Raw genomic sequence first — 20,480 nt, 5'->3', positions numbered from 1 at the left:
AACAACAGTCACGTAGATTATGATGAAAGCAATAACAATGACACAAAGTAACAGACTTAGAATTGTCGATTGTTTCATTGCACTTGGACCAAACCGTCGACGGTTATCGGGAAATCGTTGACAGTTTCCTCCTACAAGTCAACATTCCTATTTTCTTCATGTTTTCTCTTTGTATATGCTTTCTATTCAATCATATGAGCTATATATTACAATAATCTCCACCTTGGCGAATAAACGGTAGGAGAAAATTGAAAACCTAGACCCGCTACTCCACATTGACCGTAGGGCATTAGGTTGGGAACGCTTCCCGTCTAGCAACTGGAGACATAAATCAAGTCCAAGCAAAGCTTGAACTTGTCCGTGGCAGCTTCGGCTTCTGCCAAAAAACCCTGACCAAGATGTAGATATAACATTTGGAGACAATATCTTGGACTTCCAATAGATAGACATTCCCACAACAATAAACATATATCTTGTTGTAGATCTTCTGTCATCAAAGTATCCCGCATAGTCTGCATTCACAAATTTCACAACTGACGGATCACTCTGTTGCCTGCTGAAACACCACATTTTGCGTGCATAGGGAACCTTTGACATGTCTCGAACATCACCGTCCGTCCTTGGGTACCAAGCAGTAGACAATTTACATTGATTCTCCACAAAACCACCCTGAGACAACCACAATCTCTCTGCAGTTCTGTTCACAAAGCCACCTTGAGTTAACCCCAATCTCTTTGCAGCTCTGTCCTTGCAAATCTCCAACCTAAGACTCTTCTTGGTCATACCCAAAACCTTCATGTCAAAACCTTTTCTCAATAGAGTTTCTAACTGATTAGCCTCAATTAAAGCCTTCCCAACAAATAACATGTTATCTTCATAAAACAACAGAAAAATCACCCCCTTGCATCCTATCGCCCTCTTCCCTCCTGGAAGTTCCACCAACTCCTACATCTGGTTCATATAGAATGACTCCATCTCCTCCACCATAGCACCTATCCATCTATTTTTCTTTGCACCACATCTTGAAAAATAGTAGGAATCTTGGAGGTAGTAATGAGCACAAAAGACACTAGAACATCAAATTCATACTTGAGTGGTGGTCTGATAGTGCATCTAGATCCATTGTGATCCTTGCTGAACTCTCGAGTTATAACTCCCTGCATTATGAACAATGTCATCTCTATCCTAAGTCTATAACTCCATCTGCATCACATGCTCATTGCTGTTGCAGTTTTTTGGCACCTGTTTCTCTTCATTTGCATGAGTACGCTGCACCATGGATTTTTTTACCAAAAACCATGTATCTACTGATCACCACCTTATTTGCTATTGGATCGCATAGCTTGAACCCACCTTTCTTATACGCCAGATAGATGTACCATTTAGACATTACACCAAGCTTAGATCTCACCTCACTAGAAACCTGCATGGCTGGACCTCAAAACTCTCTCAACACAGAGTAGTTTATGACATAACCTATCAAAACCTTTCCTATAACTATCTCATCTAGTGATACTCTTGGCAATCGGTTAATCGAGAAACATGTCATACTAACTTTACCAAGAAGTTCCTTACAAGCCCTGTGTACAACCTGCCATACTGCTAACAAAACCCATTGACCAGAACTAGTGTACTCAGTTCCATTGTCTGACCTGAGGATCTCTTTCTCTGGTATGATTTTCCACCTCCGCCACAAGTTAAACCTAACAAACATCTTTGACTTGTACCGTATGAAGTACACCAAGACCTTTCGTGATAAACTCATGAAGTACATATGTCTACCCTATGTTGCTACCCTCAATAGTCCCCAAACATCTGAATAAATATAGTTATGAATACCCTTTGTCTTGTATGTGGTTGTTTTACACAAAACAGTAACCTGACTCAAATTCTACAACTGCAGCTTCACCTACAACTATGGTACCCAACAGTGCATAGATATTTCCCACTAACTTCTGTCCCTTCATCACCATCAAGTCGCCTTCACACACCTTCATTATCCCACTTTTAGACTTGTAACTATACCCGTTACAATCTAAAGCGTCCAATGAAATCACATCCTTCCGTAGATCCAGTACATGCCTTACATCGTATAATGTTCTCATAACACCATCATACATTTTAATTCTTATGTTATCTATTCCAATAATTTTGCATGTAGCATCATTTCCCATTAGAACAAAACCAAAATTTACTAACCAGTAGGTGTTGAACCAATTTCTATTTGGTGGATCATGTGAGAAGAACATCTCGAATCTAGGATCCAAGAATTCGTGAGGCATTTTGAATGTGATGAAACATATAGCATATCACCATCACTGCTCCCTGAGTCTCCTTCTTCCACTACATTTGTAGATTTTGATGAACCCTTTTAATTTTCAGCATTCCCCTTCTTCCACTCAGACACTTTGATTTTATGTGCCCAATTTTCCCACACTTAAAACATCTTATGTCCTTCTTCTTCCCGAACTGCGACCAAGACCCGCTCTGCAACTTGCTTCTCTTATGTTCCTGATTACCGTTCACTACAAACCCTTCACCTTGTGAAATCTTATTGTTGATTTAGGTGTAATCCAAGAGGGGGGGGGTGAATTGGGTATTTTTAAACCCGATTTCTATATTTTCCAAATTAAATGCAAGAGTTTGAGGTTGATTTAAATTTATTTTATCAATGAGTTCCTTTTTTTTTTTTTTACCCAATTAAGTCTGTGTGAGGTTATTCAAACATACACACATGAAATACGAGTAATGAAGTGCTGCGCGGAAAATAAAAGGATCAGGGAAGAGAGAAGGCAAACGCGATTTTACGAGGTTTAGCCAACCTGGCCTACGTCCTCACCTTGAGCAACCCACTCAAGGATTCCACTGTAATCCCTGCTCCTTAAATTGGGACGGAGTTTCCCTTACATCCGCTGCTTACAAGAGATACAATTTCCTCATAATCCGCTGCTTACAAGAGGCACAACTTCCTCCTAATCTGCTGCTTACAAGAGAGACAACTCTCTCCTCAAACCCAGTTCACAACCCGAATCGTGATTACAATATAATATCAAATTTGCAAAACACTCAATGTTACTTCTAACAAAGTTAGTGAGTACAATTGAAATTCTTAACACATAATCATATGATGAAACTTGAAGGTCAATATGTATGTAACAATACAATCGTTAATGAATGAATATGCTTCACAAAATTTCTCTTTTATCAATTCTCCCAAAATATTTGTATGAGTAATAGCTTTGAAGAAAAGATGCTCAAATATCAAATATGATCATGTTAAAAAGTTTTTCTTGAATATTATAAAGATCTAACTCGATAAGCTTTCTCCCAAATTTTTGACCACAATATGATCTTTGTAATATGCAAATTAATATATATATGATGTGATCACCAAAAATCAAAACCTAATATAAGATTTTTTAGAAAATATCCCTTAATAATACATATAGTTATGAACTTCTAAGGATATTTAATCAAATGGTTTTGAAGTATAAAAAATATCAAGTCTTTTACTAGATACACTCTTAAATAAAAAACTATTCAACCAATGGCATAATCTTTCACAAGTAATGATCTTGTCAAAACAATCTCTATATGTATATGAACACTCAAAATCAATCTCTCTAATGATATTCAATAACAGATGATGAGATGAGAAACTCTTGAAATTAATAAATGGATTTACCAAACCTTAATACCAAATAGAAATCAAGATGTGTATATGAAATCCTTTTGTTTTTCTAAGTTGATTTGCCCAAGCTTGATGAGCATGAGCTGGTGTGCAGGCAATCGTATAGCTATATGTTCAAGTTTCTCAAGTTTCTTTCAAAGAGATGTTCTCTTCTCTTCTCGTTGATCTTAACTCACACACTAGGGTTTAGATGTTCAATATATAGGTATCTTGCCCTTAGAATAGATCTTAACCGTTGGATCAAAGATTAGCTCGCGTGTTCTTTCATTAAAAATTAAAATTTTAAAACTTTCCCGCAAGTTCAGACGACTGAGGATAAACACCCAGACGACTGAAGTTCTTTAGAGTTTCAAAAAATTAACCTGGACACAGGGTCAGACAACTAAAGTTGGGGTTCAGTCTTCTGAAGTGTCAGGTTCAGAAAATTGAAGTTTGAGTTCAGTCTTCTGAGGTGCTTCTGCCAGGTTCTGTGTTTCACCATAAATTCTTCAGGCGACTGAACTTAATCTTCGGTCTTCTGAAGAAATTCTTCTGACGACTGAGCGTAATTTCGGTCTTCTGAAGTTGCAACTTCAGGCAACTGAATGTTGAGTTCGGTCTACTGAAGTGACCTTTTCTTGGATTTTTTCTTTCTAGTTTAAAAATATGTTTTACTCTCTTTCTTGACTCTTTTATAAAAATATTTTTTGGGGTTTTAAAAATATTTCTAAGTCTATAGATATTCCCTAATGATGTTCATGAAATGCATGAGTCCTAAGGTCATTCTAGGGTATATGTTGAGTCTCAAATTAAATCATATGAATATGTAAATACATTAGCTCTTAAGTACTCATTCCCATGACATTCTTGAGCTTGTTGCTTTCATCTTCATTCTTGTACTCTTTGAGTTCCATGGATTTTGCTAAGATGTGTAGATTTTGCCAAGATGTGTATGCCTTAATCTTCATGGCTTCCATGACTTGTTATCTTTCTGTGCATGCTAAATATTGTTCATATTCACAATCTCAATGTTCAGATCAAATATCAAGTGATTTGTTATTATCAAAACCGGATTGGACTCATAGAGTCAACACTTATCGTTGGCCATATTTCTTTGATGAAAACTCAGCAATACGCTTTTTACCTCTTCCAAATTCAGGGTTTATTTACCCTATGTTAGAGTGGTAACCAAGTTTTCATACGCGTGAGATGTAGGTAGAGAATTCAATAACATCAGCATCTTGTATTCCTCCTCGAACTTCACATCAACACACATCAAATCACTTACAATCTGATTGAATGCATTGATGTGTTCGTTCAAATCTGAACCTTCCACCATCTTAAGACAATACAATCTTTGATTAAGAAATAATTTGTTCGATAAAGACTTAGACATATATCGACTTTCTGTTTCTGCCAAATTGCTGCCACAAAATCCTCATCCATGACGTGATATAGCATGCCATCAGCCAAACAAAGTTGAATAGTCGATACAACCTTTGCTTCCTATTCATTCGAACTTGTTTCATCCATGCTTTCCAGTTGAACTCCGTATAATGCATTCACCATACCTTGCTGCACTAATAGATCATTAACTCTTCTCTGCCATAAACCAAAGTTTCCTCTTCCATCAAACTTGACAACATCGAACTTTGCAGGAGAAGTTACAAAAGCCATTACAACAATGCTCTGATACCAATTTGTTGTGAAAATTGAATGCAAAGCAAAATAAAACGATCTTATAAACGCAACAACTTGTTAAGCTGAAATGGAAACGGAGAAAATATGAAAATGAAGAAAATGGAAACGCCTTGAAGAGGATGAGCTGCAACAGAGGAGAATGAGCATTCCAAATTCATTCCATAAAACAACACAACTATCACGTGCTCAAATAATCCATTAAAAACCATGTGCTCATTATCCATTAGAATGCAATAACTCCTTTCCTTTTGATATCTATCCTATGTATCTATAAATAAAAACATTTGTATTGTGTGAAGTGTGCAAGTGAAGTGAGTGAGCGAGGAGTGTGAAAGTGCTGAAGGTGAGAGAGAGAAAAGTGTTAGAAGAGTTGAGTTGAGTGTGTGTCTCATCCTCTTATTTTTCTCCCAGATTATAGTATATTCGGTGTGCTCCGTGAACGTAGGTTAGATTAGACCGAATCACATAAATCTGGTGTTCTTATTTTGTGTGATTATTTTGCTTGTGTGTGTGATTATTGTTCATAGATCCCTAACAAGTGGTATCAGAGTTAAGTTGGAGCAAAGTCGCCAAATCAGAGCAAAATTTCCAAATTGGAGCAGATTGGAGGTCCTAGGAGCTATATTGTGCTAATTACGTGTCTAAGGAAAATTCTGTCTAGGAAAGTGGGACTTAAGTGGTCCATTGTGACCCCCACTTCCCTGGGAATTTACCTGGTGTAATTTAGCACAATCATCACTGGGCTCCACTACCATGTTAGCACTAGGCTCCACTGCCACGTCAACAGGCACATCAGCACTAGGCCCCACTGCCACGTCAACGCCACGTCATCATTGGGCCCCACTTGCCATGTCAGCGCCACGTCATCACTGGGTCCCACCTATCATGTCAGTAGTTTGTTAACAACGTTAATTAACATCATTAGTAACGACGTCAAAATATTCTGTTAAGTGGGAGTATATTCTGTTAAGTTTAACGGAAAGTTGACCAATTTTGACCAGAAGGTTTGACCAGATTTTCTTTGAATGACTTGAACCATTTCTAAGGTTTTCAGTCGTTCCGAATCCAACCATGCTGTCCATTTGAGTTGATTCCATCTCTAGATTGACGAATCGAGATGTCGAACGAAAATAACTCAAAGATTGCGATGTTTAACGGCACCAACTTCGGTTTCTGGAAGATGCAGATTGAAGACTACTTGCTTGGTAAGGAGTTGCACTTACCATTGAAGGGGACACTAGATTCCATGAAGGAGGATGAGTGAGAGTTTCTTGATCGAAAAGCTCTCGGAGCTATCAGGATGATGCTGGCAAAGTCTGTTGCCTTTAATATCAAGCACATGACAACTACGAAATCTCTTATGGATGCGCTCTCCAACATGTATGAGCAGCCATCAGTTGCCAATAAGGTACACTTAATGAAGAAGTTATTTATCATGAACATGTTCGAAGATGAAAGTTTTAGTAGACATCTAAATAATTTCAACGAGCTGTCAAATCAACTCGCCTCAGTTGAAATCAAGTTTGATAGTGAGATCTGTGCCTTACTGATTTTTAGTCAGTTACCTGAGAGTTGAAAAGGTATTATTACTGCGATCAGTAGTTCCGCAAGAAAATCAAAGCGAATTTTGATGAAGTCACCAACATGATTTTGGCGGCAAGAGATCAGGATGTCAAACACTGCTTCCACTTCAAGTTCAACATTTAATGTGGAAAGTCGAGGGAGAGATTCATGGAAAGGAAGCGGACATGGCTGATCAAACAATCGCGGCAGATCTAGGTCTAAGCGATCCAAATCTAGAAATCCCAAAGGTTCACAAGGCACAAAAAACATTGATTGCTGGAAATGTGGAAAGTTCAGTCATTTTAGAAACTAGTGCAAAGGTCTAAGAAAGGAATATGAGGCGAAGACAGAAGCAAATGTTGCTTCAGAAGAATGTGATATGTTGATATGCTCTTTAGAGAGCAAGAAGGAGTCTTGGGTCTTTGACTCTGGAGCTTCATTTCATGCCACTTGCACTAAAGATTGCCTAGAAGAGTATATACCAGGTGACTTCGATAAAGTATGGTGAGTAGCTTGGTGCCGCATGCAAGTCGCGTTAAGCTGTGTTCGCAGCTATTGATTATCAGATTTATTGTAATTCCTCAATCATTATTCAATGTATTTCCTCCAGCCATCTATAAATATAGAAGAGAGGTGTGTGTATAGTGTAGATGTGCGTAGAACAGAAGTGAGGAAGAGGGCAGAGAGAGAGAGTTTGTATTTTTATCCCGATTTCATAGTGAATTGTGGTATGCTCCGTGGACGTAGGTCAATTTAAACCGAACCACGTAATTTCTGGTGTTATCTATTTTTATGGTGTGTGTTTTTGCTCACAAATTCCTAACAAGTGGTATCAAATACTGGTTTGGAGTAGAAACGCCATATTGGAGAAATTCACCAAAAATAGAGCCCTGCCCAGTGTCTCAAAATTGAATTTTGAGGCCACCATCACGTTCATTTCATCGAGACGAAGCCAACGGTGCAAATCGGAGCTTGAAAGGAGCACAGACGGCACCATACGCGCCAACACGTGCCATGCCAGAGTCGTCCGTGTCTTCACGCGCCTTCACGCATCGGTGACCTGCCGGCCACGCGCCTGCACGCGCTCCACGCGTCTTCCTCACCTGGCCACTTTGACCCGACCCGGTAACCCGCTCCAGATCCGGACCGTACCCAACCCGGATCCATACCTGGCTGCTTCGTACTTGACTAATCGACACATGGCATCCCCATCAGTCGCCACGTGGCAACCACAGCAATTGAAACGTCATCTGCCAAGTCATCCAGTGGGACCCATAGAGTCTGCCAGTAGGTGGGCCCTATAGTGCCATGCCAGCACCACATCAGCAGTGGACCCCACATTGTCAAGAATATTCTGTCAGTCAGAGGATGTTGACCTTATAGGTCACGCCCGATTTTGATAATGACAAATACTCTTGTATTTGATGAATATCTAGTTCTTGTGTAGGTCTACATTAGCAGATACATTGATGGCACGAAGAGAAAATGAAGTTGAAGATCAAATCTCCTTTTGTAATGCATTTCATATCTAATTGGTCTGTAATATTACCTAGGGCTCTGGTTTGTAATAAGCTCACACACATCACATGTATGATAATACGTAAGATCAAACAAACCGTGAGTGAGAAATGACCTTAGAAAGACCTTAGGGTTTACCCTTCAGTCGATTGAAGGTCGACCGACACTGGACTTTTTTGGTGTATTCATAATTGGACATAAATGACCCTAAGACATACACATTTGCATTTATACTTGTTAGGCACTTCATTAGGATTTGTATGTATTAAAACTGGACCGAAATGCACACTTGGTGCACTTTCGGTCGACCAGCCAACACAATTCATCTTGGCCTGGTCAACCGAACCAGATCTAGTCAACTGTTGACCAAGGTCCTGGTCGAACGAAACTTTACAGTTCAAAATGCCTTGGTCGACCGAAACCTCTCTGGTCAACATTTTGACCACCTGGTCGACCAAACCAGGTAGTTCAAAAAGCCTCGGTCGACCGAAACCTTCCTGGGTCAACTTTTTGACCATCTGGTCGACCGAGCCTTTTTGTACTCCAACTACTTGGTCAATCGAGGGTCCTTCGGAAAATTCCCAACTGTCTGGTCGGCCGAACCAGCTAGTTCAAAATGAATCGACCGAACCTCGAAAAATTGAGAAATCACCCTCTCCTGGTCAACCGAGCCCTCAGTTCAAAAGTCCCCTGGTCGACCGAACCATATGAGACTTGTTTGACCGAACCAATTCTGGTCGACCGGACCTCTCGGGTTGCCCTGATTTTTACCGCAGTTAAATATTTTTTAAACAGGGTTAAAATATTTAAAAGGTCATTTATCTTTTCTAATTATTCCAAGTGTGTCCCCAACGGTCATATTTTGTGGGGTATCTATATATATCCCCTCATTTTGAATAATTAGCATGGGATTAAAAATATTGATTAAGAGAAATTCTTTAAAAATCCCAAAACCTATAATACTCATATCCAATCCCCATTCACTCATGCTTACCTTCTTCAATTTCTTAAATCCTCTGTAAGTTGATTGAGTGTTTATATTAATAGGTTTGCTCTCCCATTCATATTTGATTGATTTATTTTCATTGAGAGCTAAACCTAAGTATTCTTAGGAGACTTTGTTAATAAGTCTATCCTATGAAGAATTTCATTTGATCTTCTAAGATTGTCCCTTCATTGCAACATCTTGAGAAGATTGTATTTGTTTTTGGTTGCAAAATATATTCCAAATAATTTCAAATATCTAGTGTGCTTTATCTCGATAAATCTTTGAAGAGATATTTGTTCATGTGAGAAAAATCTTTGTTACAATATTCATTGATTTATATCTTTAGTTGAATACAAATATTAAACTCTTTTTGCAAATCAAACTTATACATTGCTAGAGCTTCACACACATAGATATATATATGTTTGGTTGATATCTTTGTTTGAGCACTTAGATTGAATACATCTTGTGATACAAAGATTGTAGTGTTCACACTCTCACGTACTCATTACATTGATAGTAAATATATATATATCTGAGAGTTGAAACATTAGACCACATTGAGCTTATATATTATATCATTTGTGGTGTATGTTATTCCGCGTATTTGGGTACATATCTGCTTTACACGAAAGCATAATCACTGTACCATTTGATTATATACACATTTGTTGTATATCCAGGCACGGGCCTGAAGAGGGAGACTAGCCCTGGAATAGTCCCAGATTGGCTAAGACCCGGTTAGAAAAGTTAAGTGCGTCATCCCGTTAAGGCGTGTAGGTTGAGGTCAGCCTCGCTAATTGACTTAGTTAAGGTTGAGGTCAGCCTTGTGTTAATTTGACCTGGTTGTAAATGGTGTCGCTCTACCCTTAAGTGAGCTATTAGTGGAATCCTCGAGTTTGCGAGCTAGGGGCGGGGACGTAGGCACAGTTGGTCGAACCCCGATAACATTTCGTGTGTTTATTTATATTTCCGCACTTTATATTTACCGAATGCGTATGTTATTATGTGGATGATGCGCTTGAGTTAAACTTCCGAATATTATATTTATCAGCGTATTTGGAACTACATAGAAAGTCCCTAGGTTTTAATATCTCGCCAACATCTAGTTCAACTTAGGAGAAAAGTTTAAAATTCCAATTCACCCCCCCTTTTGGGAATACACCATTTCTAACAATTGGTATCAGAGCCTCGTTGCACTAGACTTAAACGTTTTTGCAAAAAGATCGCAATGGCTCAATTTGGCGTATCCTCATTCAGTGAGGGACAGTCACCTTTCAGTCCTCCTATATTTTGTGGTATTGATTACACCACGTGGAAAATTAAAATGAGCATTTTTATAAAATCATTGAACTAGAGGGCCTGGTAGGTGATTGTAAATGGAATTTGTATGCTCGTAGAAAATAATATTAATGTGTTGCATGCAAACTCACATGCCATGGACATGTTATATAGTGCTTTAGACTCTAATATTTTTCTTGAGATTATGGCATGTACAAATGCAAGGGAGATCTGGGTTGAGCTGGAAAAGAGTTATGGAGAGACCCAGGAAAAGGAAATCATCACTCCAGAGATGTCATGTTCAGATGATCAGGGAGTGGTAAGTGATAGGGATAGTGCATCAACAAAACATGAGGTATATGATTCTCACTCTAACTCATTTGAGGATTCATGTGTTGAATGCTGTGTTGATACTTGTGCTGAATCGTCTATTGAATATTGTGATAATCTTGTTATTAATGCATGTGATGATTCTTGTGAAAAATATTGTAATATATTGTATGATGAATCATCTAGTATTCTTTGTGAAAACATTGTTGTGGTTGCATGTAATGATTCATCTGAAAATTATTGTGTTAATTATTTTGATGAATCATGTGCTAAATTGATAAATGAAAGCATGCCTTCATGTGAAAACTGGAAAATGCTTTATTGAAAATGAATAAGTTTCTAGTTAGGGTGAACAAGAAGAAGGTATCTTTCAAGAATGAAAATGAAAGGATAGTTCAACAATTAGAAAAATTGAAGGAATATCACGCTATCCTTGAGAAGAAAAAGATTAAGGTCTTCGAAATCATTTGCTTAGAAAGAAAGATTGACAATTATTCTGAAATGATTTTCAAATCTAAGAAGTATAGTTCAAATAAACCCTTGGGAGCTGAAAGAAATAAATCTTTTGAAAAGGGTTCATCTTGTGAATCCCATTGTCATGCCTCATTGACTAAAAATAGATTAAATAAGCATACTCCTTTATGTATATTCAATATCTGCTTATTTTGCAAAACTATGTGGCACATATGGTTTAACTGTTTACTCAGAAGTGCCAGAGGCTTAGAAAAGAAAACGAAATGGATAATCATGAAAGCAAACCTCGTAGGACCTAAGGAAAAATGGTTTTACATTAGTTCTATTTAATTATTTAATCTTTCCTTAGTTCCTAGGCTTAGGTTTAGGGGGTTGTGATGTCTACAGATTTGGGAAGTAGTTGTTGCTTAAAATGAAAATCTTAGTATACGCACTATCTTGTTATACTAAGAACCTTTATCCATTTCCAAATGGACATGACATGTACGCCCGGTATTTAGTTCTAAATGCTTAACCCATGCTAACATGAAAATCACCAAATTAAGCAACTATTGTCCATTACACAAAATTGAGTGTTAGGGTTCTATCTTCTATCATATATCACTATACCATAGACTCACTTTTGAATGAGAAAAGCCTAAATCAAAATCAAGTCATCACTTTGGGCTTAAAGCACTACTGATCTTAAATGGTTAATATATATATTAAGTGCTTCTCATAGCTATAACCAAATTAAAGGTATCCACTAGGAATTTGGTCCCTTTGAGTTTAAATTGCAAGACTTTTAATTTTGGTTTAATCGCTCCATAGGAAATCTTTACCAAATCATATCAGGTATAGATTCATCATTTCCTTGGTTTGTATCCTTATTCTAAATTGTGATAATATCGAAAGGATACTTTCCAATCACCAAAGAGCATTGTTCACAACATTCACATATCCTATATGCTATTTGCCCAAGCATGGACATGATTACTTTCACAGAAATATTTTGAAAAATGTCCTGTCTATCCTAGATACTCTTCTGTACTCATTAGTGATTTAAATCTACAAAGAGTATTTATTTATCATCCCTTCACGAGCTCTCAAATCACTAAGACATATCCTTTAGAGCTTTGTGTACTTAGTGATGAGTTGAATGGCTAATATGATTTCCTAGGTCTCAATCTAGATGAATGCATAAAATTTAAGTCGACCTATGCATGTGTACTTTTAAATTGAAAGTCATTCTAACTGGTGCCTCTCACACGCATTGACATTCATATCAGTAAAGGCAATATTGGCTTAGCTCACTTAAATAAATATCTATTGTGACTTTTTGGTCCGCTAAGCCTATTCATCCAAAGCCAAGCATATATCATCAAAAATCTTAAAACACTTGGCTAAAGAACTAGAAAGTGGAAAAGACATAAATTGAATAAGTGCATCTGTCTTTGTGCCTTAATGAATAACCATACTATACTAAACTCATAACTATCCACTGTTGTGTATTGTTTATACTATATATTGATGGATAGTGATTTGTGATTATCTAGTATTGTGAACTGTTATTGAATATGTTGTTTGATAATACTGGATTCTATGGAATGCCAATTGCATGGCTGATGCAGTATGTTGTGTATTGCATGTTGGTAGCACATATAGGTTCTCGCATGCTTAAACTGAAATATTTTGAATTGATTGCTTGAATCTATCAGGTTTTGGTACTTGAAAATTTAGAAAATGTCCGATTTACAGACGGCACGCTGCCGAAATTTCGATAGGATTTTTCCCAAACCAAAACCTTGTGTTAAGGATGATTATGATAATAAAAATGTTAAAATGTTTTTGAAAGGATGAGTGAAAACTTAAATAGAAATATCACATTTTCATCCTTGCATAATCATCACATACTTAGGAGAGCTCAGCACCATCCCTATAGGAAGCACATAAATGACTTATATGTGTCACTTTCTTCTATTGAAATATTGAGGCTCTTCTAAAATCTTTGAACATTATATCTTGTGCTTAAAGACTTATATTTTGATATGGAATGTTTGTAGGTCTTGAACTATATTGCATGCTTTAATATATATTCCTAATGCGTCTATGGTCTATAGGGACAACTATACTGATCAAGTGAAAAATGCAATTGACAAATACTCAGTATAGTTGATTTTAAAGATGTGGATTGATGGCTTATACTATTGAGCATAATGAAACTAATCTTTGGTTAGTATAAGTAGCTAAAGAATCTAAGCATGTACTCAAATTGATAGGGGGGACATCTAGAATTAAATTACTACCCTGTTTTGCTTACCCATATGTTTAGCTTCGATCTTGAGTGAATTCTTTGTGGCATGTACTTGAATGAAAAGATTTTATTGAAAATCATAATCTGAAGTATGTTTATATTGCCACAACTGTTTGTACTTGCCATATGATTTTGCATATGATTGCTGAACCTTTAGGATCATTATGGTTTTGGTTTTCTGGTTATTTTTAGTACATACTTTATTGACAAACCAGAAAATTTGTTTCTTGCTTGCATGAGTTTTAAATTAAAGTTTCTGTTTCTGCAAGCACCCCCAGTACTATTTTGCAAACATTAAAAAGGGGATGTATATATATTTTATCTACATGAACTTTTGGCAAGATCAAATTTCAAAACAAACTCTTTTTCCTCTTGCCTCATTATTATTATATACATACATGTTTTTCAAAACTGCATAACTTTGAGTATAGTCTTAATTGACTATAGTGTTTTTAAAATGAAATGCAATATGCCATGCATATGCGTTGAATGATCAATATTTGTTGCATGCTGAATTTATTTGATAGGATGAGTATATAAGAAATGCACTTAAGAGAATATCATCCTTGAGCTTAATTCAAGTAAGCGTGCATGCAAATATACATGAGAATTTAAGTCCCAATCTTAGAATAAATCAGTAAGAACTTAATGCCTAAAATCTCTTGCATGCTAAGTAATACTAAGAAGAATGAACATATGATGGATGTGCTTGAATGAAATTCACTCTTGAGCGTTAACGCACTTATGTATTCCTGAGACTATATCGGGGAGTTTAAGCCCCATCCTTGAGAAGAGAATTATAACTCATCAAGCTCAGTGGACCTATACTATTAATTGGGCTCATACTATTAACTGGTTCTACTTTGTGAGTCTGATTTGTTCCATTACTTATACTGTGTTAAAAACCTAATGAACTCTCATAATTAATGTCAGTATAAGTAGCTAACAGGTCTAATGCATAGTAAAGAGGTTTCTTAGATGTTTCATAGTTTGCATACATTTAGGGGGAGCTCTCTAGTAAAAAGTTTACAAGTCTTAGCAACTAACTCTATTGTTGACTCATCCTCTTGCTTTAGACTTTGTGAAACTTGACTTTTGACTATGTGCATAGTTCATATTTCTATTGCTTGCTTATTGCTTCTCATTTTTGCTACACAATTTGTCCAATTCATGTTCATATTGACATTTTATTTGCTGTAATTGGACCATACTAAACTGTTTGAGTAGTTGTGGATAAATTGTTAGGAAATTTAAACTAAAACAAGTTACGTTTATACAAGATGTCTTTTGGAATGTCCAATTTACAAACGGCACTCTACCGAAATTTTTCAAAAATCTTTCCAAAATTTATCATGCATAAATGTAGGAATCACCCATTGCCTAGGATTTTAATTCAAATAACCCTTTTTGCTTTTGCCAAAAGGGGGAGATGGAAAGAAGCAAAAATAATGGGTAGAACTTTTATTTAAAAACACATTGGATGCATATTGTGAGGGGGAGCCTTTTTGGGCTTAATCTTATATTTTGCCAATCGTATTTGCGATCATCAAAAAGGGGGAGAATGTTGACCTTATAGGTCACGCCCGATTTTGATAATGACAAATACTCTTATATTTGATGAATATCTAGTTCTTGTGTAGGTCTACATTAGCAGATACATTGACGACACAAAGAGAAAGTGAAGTTGAAGATCAAATCTCCTTTTGTAATGCATTTCATATCTAATTAGTCTGTAATATTACCTAGGGCTCTGGTTTGTAATAAGCTCACACACATCACATGTATGATAATACGTAAGCTCAAACAAATCGTGAGTGAGAAATGACCTTAGAAAGACCTTAGGCTTTACCCTTCAGTCGATTGAAGGTCGACCGACACCGGACTTTTTTGGTGTATTCATAATTGGACATAAATGACTCTAAGACATACACATTTGCATCTATACTTGTTAGGCACTTCATTAGGATTTGTATGTATTAAAACTGGACCGAAATGCACACTTTGTGCACTTTCGGTCGACCGGCCAACACAATTCATCTTGGCCTGATCAACCGAACCAGACCTAGTCAACTGTTGACCAAGGTCCTGGTCGAACGAACGTTTGCAATTCAAAATGCCTTGGTCGACCGAAACCCTCTCTGGTCAACATTTTGACCACCTGATCGACCGAACCAGGTAGTTCAAAAAGCCCCGGTCGATCGAAACCTTCCTGGGTCAACTTTTTGACCATCTGGTCGACCGAGTCTTTTTGTACTTCAACTACCTGGTCGATCGAGGGTCCTCCGGAAAATTCCCAACTGTCTGGTCGGCTGAACCAGCTAGTTCAAAATGACCTGGTCGACCGAACCTCGGAAAATTGAGAAATCACCCTCTCCTAGTTGACCGAGCCCTCAGTTCAAAAGTACCCTAGTCGACCGAACCATATGAGACTTGTTCGACCGAACCAATTCTGGTCGACCGGACCTCTCGAGTTGCCCTGATTTTTACGCAGTTAAATATTTTTAAACAGGGTTAAAATATTTAAAAGGTCATATATCTTTTCTAATTATTCCAAGTGTGTCCCCAACGGTTATATTTTGTGGGGCATCTATATATATCCCCTCATTTTGGATAATTAGCATGGGATTAAAAATATTGATTACGAGAAATTCTTTAAAAATCCCAAAACCTATAATACTCATATCCAATCCCCATTCACTCATGCTTACCTTCTTCAATTTCTTAAATCCTCTGTAAGTTGATTGAGTGTTTATATTAATAGGTTTGCTCTCCCATTCATATTTGATTGATTTATTTTCATTAAGAGTTAAACCTAAGTATTCTTAGGAGACTTTGTTAATAAGTCTATCCTAAGAAGAATTTCATTTGATCTTCTAAGATTGTCCCTTCATTGCAACATCTTGAGAAGATTGTATTTGTTTTTGGTTGCAAAATATATTCAAAATAATTTCAAATATCTAGTGTGCTTTATCTCGATAAATCTTTGAAGAGATATTTGTTCGTGTGAGAAAAATCTTTGTTACAATATTCATTGATTTATATCTTTAGTTGAATACAAAGATTAAACTCTTTTTGCAAACCAAACTTATACATTGCTAGAGCTTCACACACATAAATATATATATATATATATATATATATATATATATTGTTTGGTTGATATCTTTGTTTGAGCACTTAGATTGAATACATCTTGTGATACAAAGATTATAGTGTTCACACTCTCACGTACTCATTACATTGATAGTAAATATATATATATCTGAGAGTTGAAATATTGGACCACATTGAGCTTACATATTATATCATTTGTGGTGTATATTATTGCGCGTATTTGGGTACATATCTGCTTTACACGAAAGCACAATCATTGTACCATTTAATTATATACACATTTTTTGTATATCCAAGCATGGGCTTGAAGAGGGAGACTAGCCCTGGAATAGTCTCGGATTGGCTTAGACCCGGTTAGAAAAGTTAGGTACGTCGTCCTGTTAAGGCGTTTAGGTTGAGGTCAGCCTCGCTAATTGACCTAGTTAAGGTTGTGGTCAGCCCTGTATTAATTTAACCTAGTTGTAAATGGTGTCGCTCCACCCTTAAGTAAGCTATTAGTGGAATCCTCGAGCTTGCGAGTTAGAGGCGGGGACGTAGGCATAGTTGGTCGAACCCCGATAACATTCCGTGTGTTTGTTTATACTTCTGCACTTTATATTTACCGAACGCATATGTTATTATATGGATGATGCGCTTGAGTTAAACTTCCGAATATTATATTTATCAGCGTATTTGGAACTACATAGAAAGTCCCTAAGTTTTAATATATTGCCAACATCTAGTTCAACCTAGGAGAAAAGTTTGAAATTCCAATTCACCCGTCCTCTTGAGAATACACCATTTCTAACAGAGGAATATTCCGTTATAGTTGACCAGATTTGACCAAGTTTGACCAGATCTTTGAACGAGCTTTTCGGAGCCATTTTAGGTCCGTTTTTCAAACAACTTACTTCAAAGGTTTTCGACCGTTTCAGATTCAACCGTATTGTCCATTTGAGCTAATTCTATCTCTAGATCAGCGAATCGAGATGTCGAACGAAAAGAGCTTAAAGATCGAGATGTTTAACAGCAACAATTTCGGTTTCTAGAAGATGCAGATTGAAGATTACTTTTTTGGGAAGGAGTTGCACTTACCATTGAAGGGAAAATAAGGATCTATGAACGAGGAAGAGTGGGAGTTGCTTGACCGGAAAGCTCTCAGAGCTATCAGAATGACATTGTCAAAGTCTGTGACATTTAATATCAAGCATATATCATCCACCAAGTCTTTGATAGATGCACTTTCTAACATGTACGAGCAGCCGTCAGCCGCTAATAAGGTACATCTTATGAAATGGTTATTTACTATGACCATGTCTGTAGGTGAAAGTTTTAGCATAGATTTGAATAGTTTCAATGAGTTGTTGGATTAACTCGCTTCATTCGGGATTACATTTGATAGTGAGATTCGTGCCCTACTGATTCTCAATCAGTTGCCTGAAAGTTGGAATGGTATTGTTACTGTAATCAGTAGCTTCGCAGGGAAATCAAAGCTAGTGTACGATGAGGTTGTCAGCATGATTTTGACGGAAGAAATCAGAATGTAGTCAAACCATGGTTCCACTTCAAGTTCAACCTTGAACATGGAAAGTCGAGGCAGAGGAAGCAAGCATGGATGATCAAACAATCACGGCAGATCTAGGTCCAGGTGGTCCAGATCCAGAAAACCCAGAGGTTCTCAGGACACAGGTTTCCAAGGCACAAAGAATATTGAGTGCTGGAACTGTGGAAAAATTGGTCGTTATAGAAACCAGCGCAAAGGTCCGAAGAAAGAATATGAGACAAAGGCGAAAATAGAAGCAAATGTTGCTTTAGAAAATGATGATATGTTGATATGCTCTTTGGAGAGCAAAAAGGAGTCTTGGGTGTTAGACTCTGGAACTTCATTTCATGCCATTTGAAGTAAAGATTGCCTAGAAGAGTATACACTAGGTGACTTTGGTAAAGTATACCTTGGAAATTATCAACCTTGCGACATTGCTGGCAAGGGGACAGTGAAGATCAAGATGAATGGGTCAGTATGGAAGCTGAGAGATGTTAGATATATTTCAGAACTGAGGAAGAACTTGATCTCAGTTGGTGAACTGGCAGATGAAGGATATAACACAACTTTCATTGGTGATGAATGGAAGATTTCGAAGGGTGCACTGATGATTACATGAGGTAAGAAAAGTGGAACTCTTTATGTAACCCCTAATGCATGCATGTCTATTACAATTGCTACAGCAAATGATGATAGCAATATTTGGCATCAATGACTCGGACACCTAAGTTAGAAGGGACTCAGGGTGATGCACTCAAAAGGAAAGTTGAGTGATTTACAGTCAGTGAAGATTGACACATGTGAGGATTGCATACTTGGGAAACAGAAGAGGGTCAATTTCCAGACAAACACTAGTACCCCAAAGAAGGAGAGAACCGATAATGGTGGTGAGTGTGACGACACTGGGTTTAAGAAATTTTTCTATGAGCATGGTATTAGAATGGAAAGAACTGTGCCAGGTACGCCTTAACACAACGGCGTAGCTGAATAAATGAACAGATCATTGACCGAAAAAGCCAAAAGCATGCGTATGCATTGGACTATAGACTACCAGAAAAAGTATGGAGCGGTAAAGGGGTAAGACTTTCACATTTGAGAGTTTTTGATTTTGTTGCATATGTACATATTAATGATCATGTCAGGAATAAGCTTAATCCAAAATCCTGAAAATGCACCTTCATCGGTTATGGAGGAGATGAATATGGGTATCGCATTTGGGATGATGAAAACAAACAGGTGATCAGCAGCAGAGATGTGATTTTTGATGAAAAGGTAATGTACAAAGATAGACACACAACAGAACCTACAGAGCTTGAAACAACCTATGTAGATGTGGATAATGTCCTAGAAGGTGTAAGGACACATCAGCGGAACACCGAGAATCCTTAGCAGAATATCGAGAATCCTCAAGCAGAGGAACCTGTGGAGCAGATTATTGCACCACCACCTCCTACTCTAGCTCCAAAGCTTAGGAGATCTTCTTGACAGCATGTACAAAATAGGAGGTATGTGAACCACTTACTTCTTACAGATGGAGGAGAACCTGAATGCTATGTTGAAGCATGTCAGGCAGAAGATTCGAGCAAGTGAGAGCTTACAATGAAAGATGAGATAAAACTAGCTAAGTTGCCCAAAGGTAAGAAGACTCTTCACAACAAATGAGTGTACAGGATCAAAGAAGAGCATGATGGATCAAAGAGGTATAAAGCCCGGTTAGTAGTCAAAGGTTTCAGGAAAGAGGAAGGAATTGACTACACTGATATTTTTGCACCAGTTGTAAAGCTGACAACCATCAGATCTGTCTTGAGTATTGTTGCCTCAAAGGGCTTACATTTTAAACAGTTGGACATGAAGACGACATTTCTTCACGGTGACCTTGATGAGGAAATTTATATGCAACAGCTAGAATGTTACTCAGTTAAAGGTAAAGAGAATCTTGTGTGCAGATTGAAGAAGAGCTTGTATGGTCTCAAACAAGCTCCTAGGCAATGGTACAAGAAATTTGACAGCTCTATGTAGAGGAAAA

The sequence above is a fragment of the Malania oleifera genome, chromosome 11 (assembly GCF_029873635.1).
Source record: "Malania oleifera isolate guangnan ecotype guangnan chromosome 11, ASM2987363v1, whole genome shotgun sequence".
In the NCBI taxonomy this organism is placed as follows: Eukaryota; Viridiplantae; Streptophyta; class Magnoliopsida; order Santalales; family Ximeniaceae; genus Malania; species Malania oleifera.
This window is presented reverse-complemented; position numbering follows the sequence as displayed.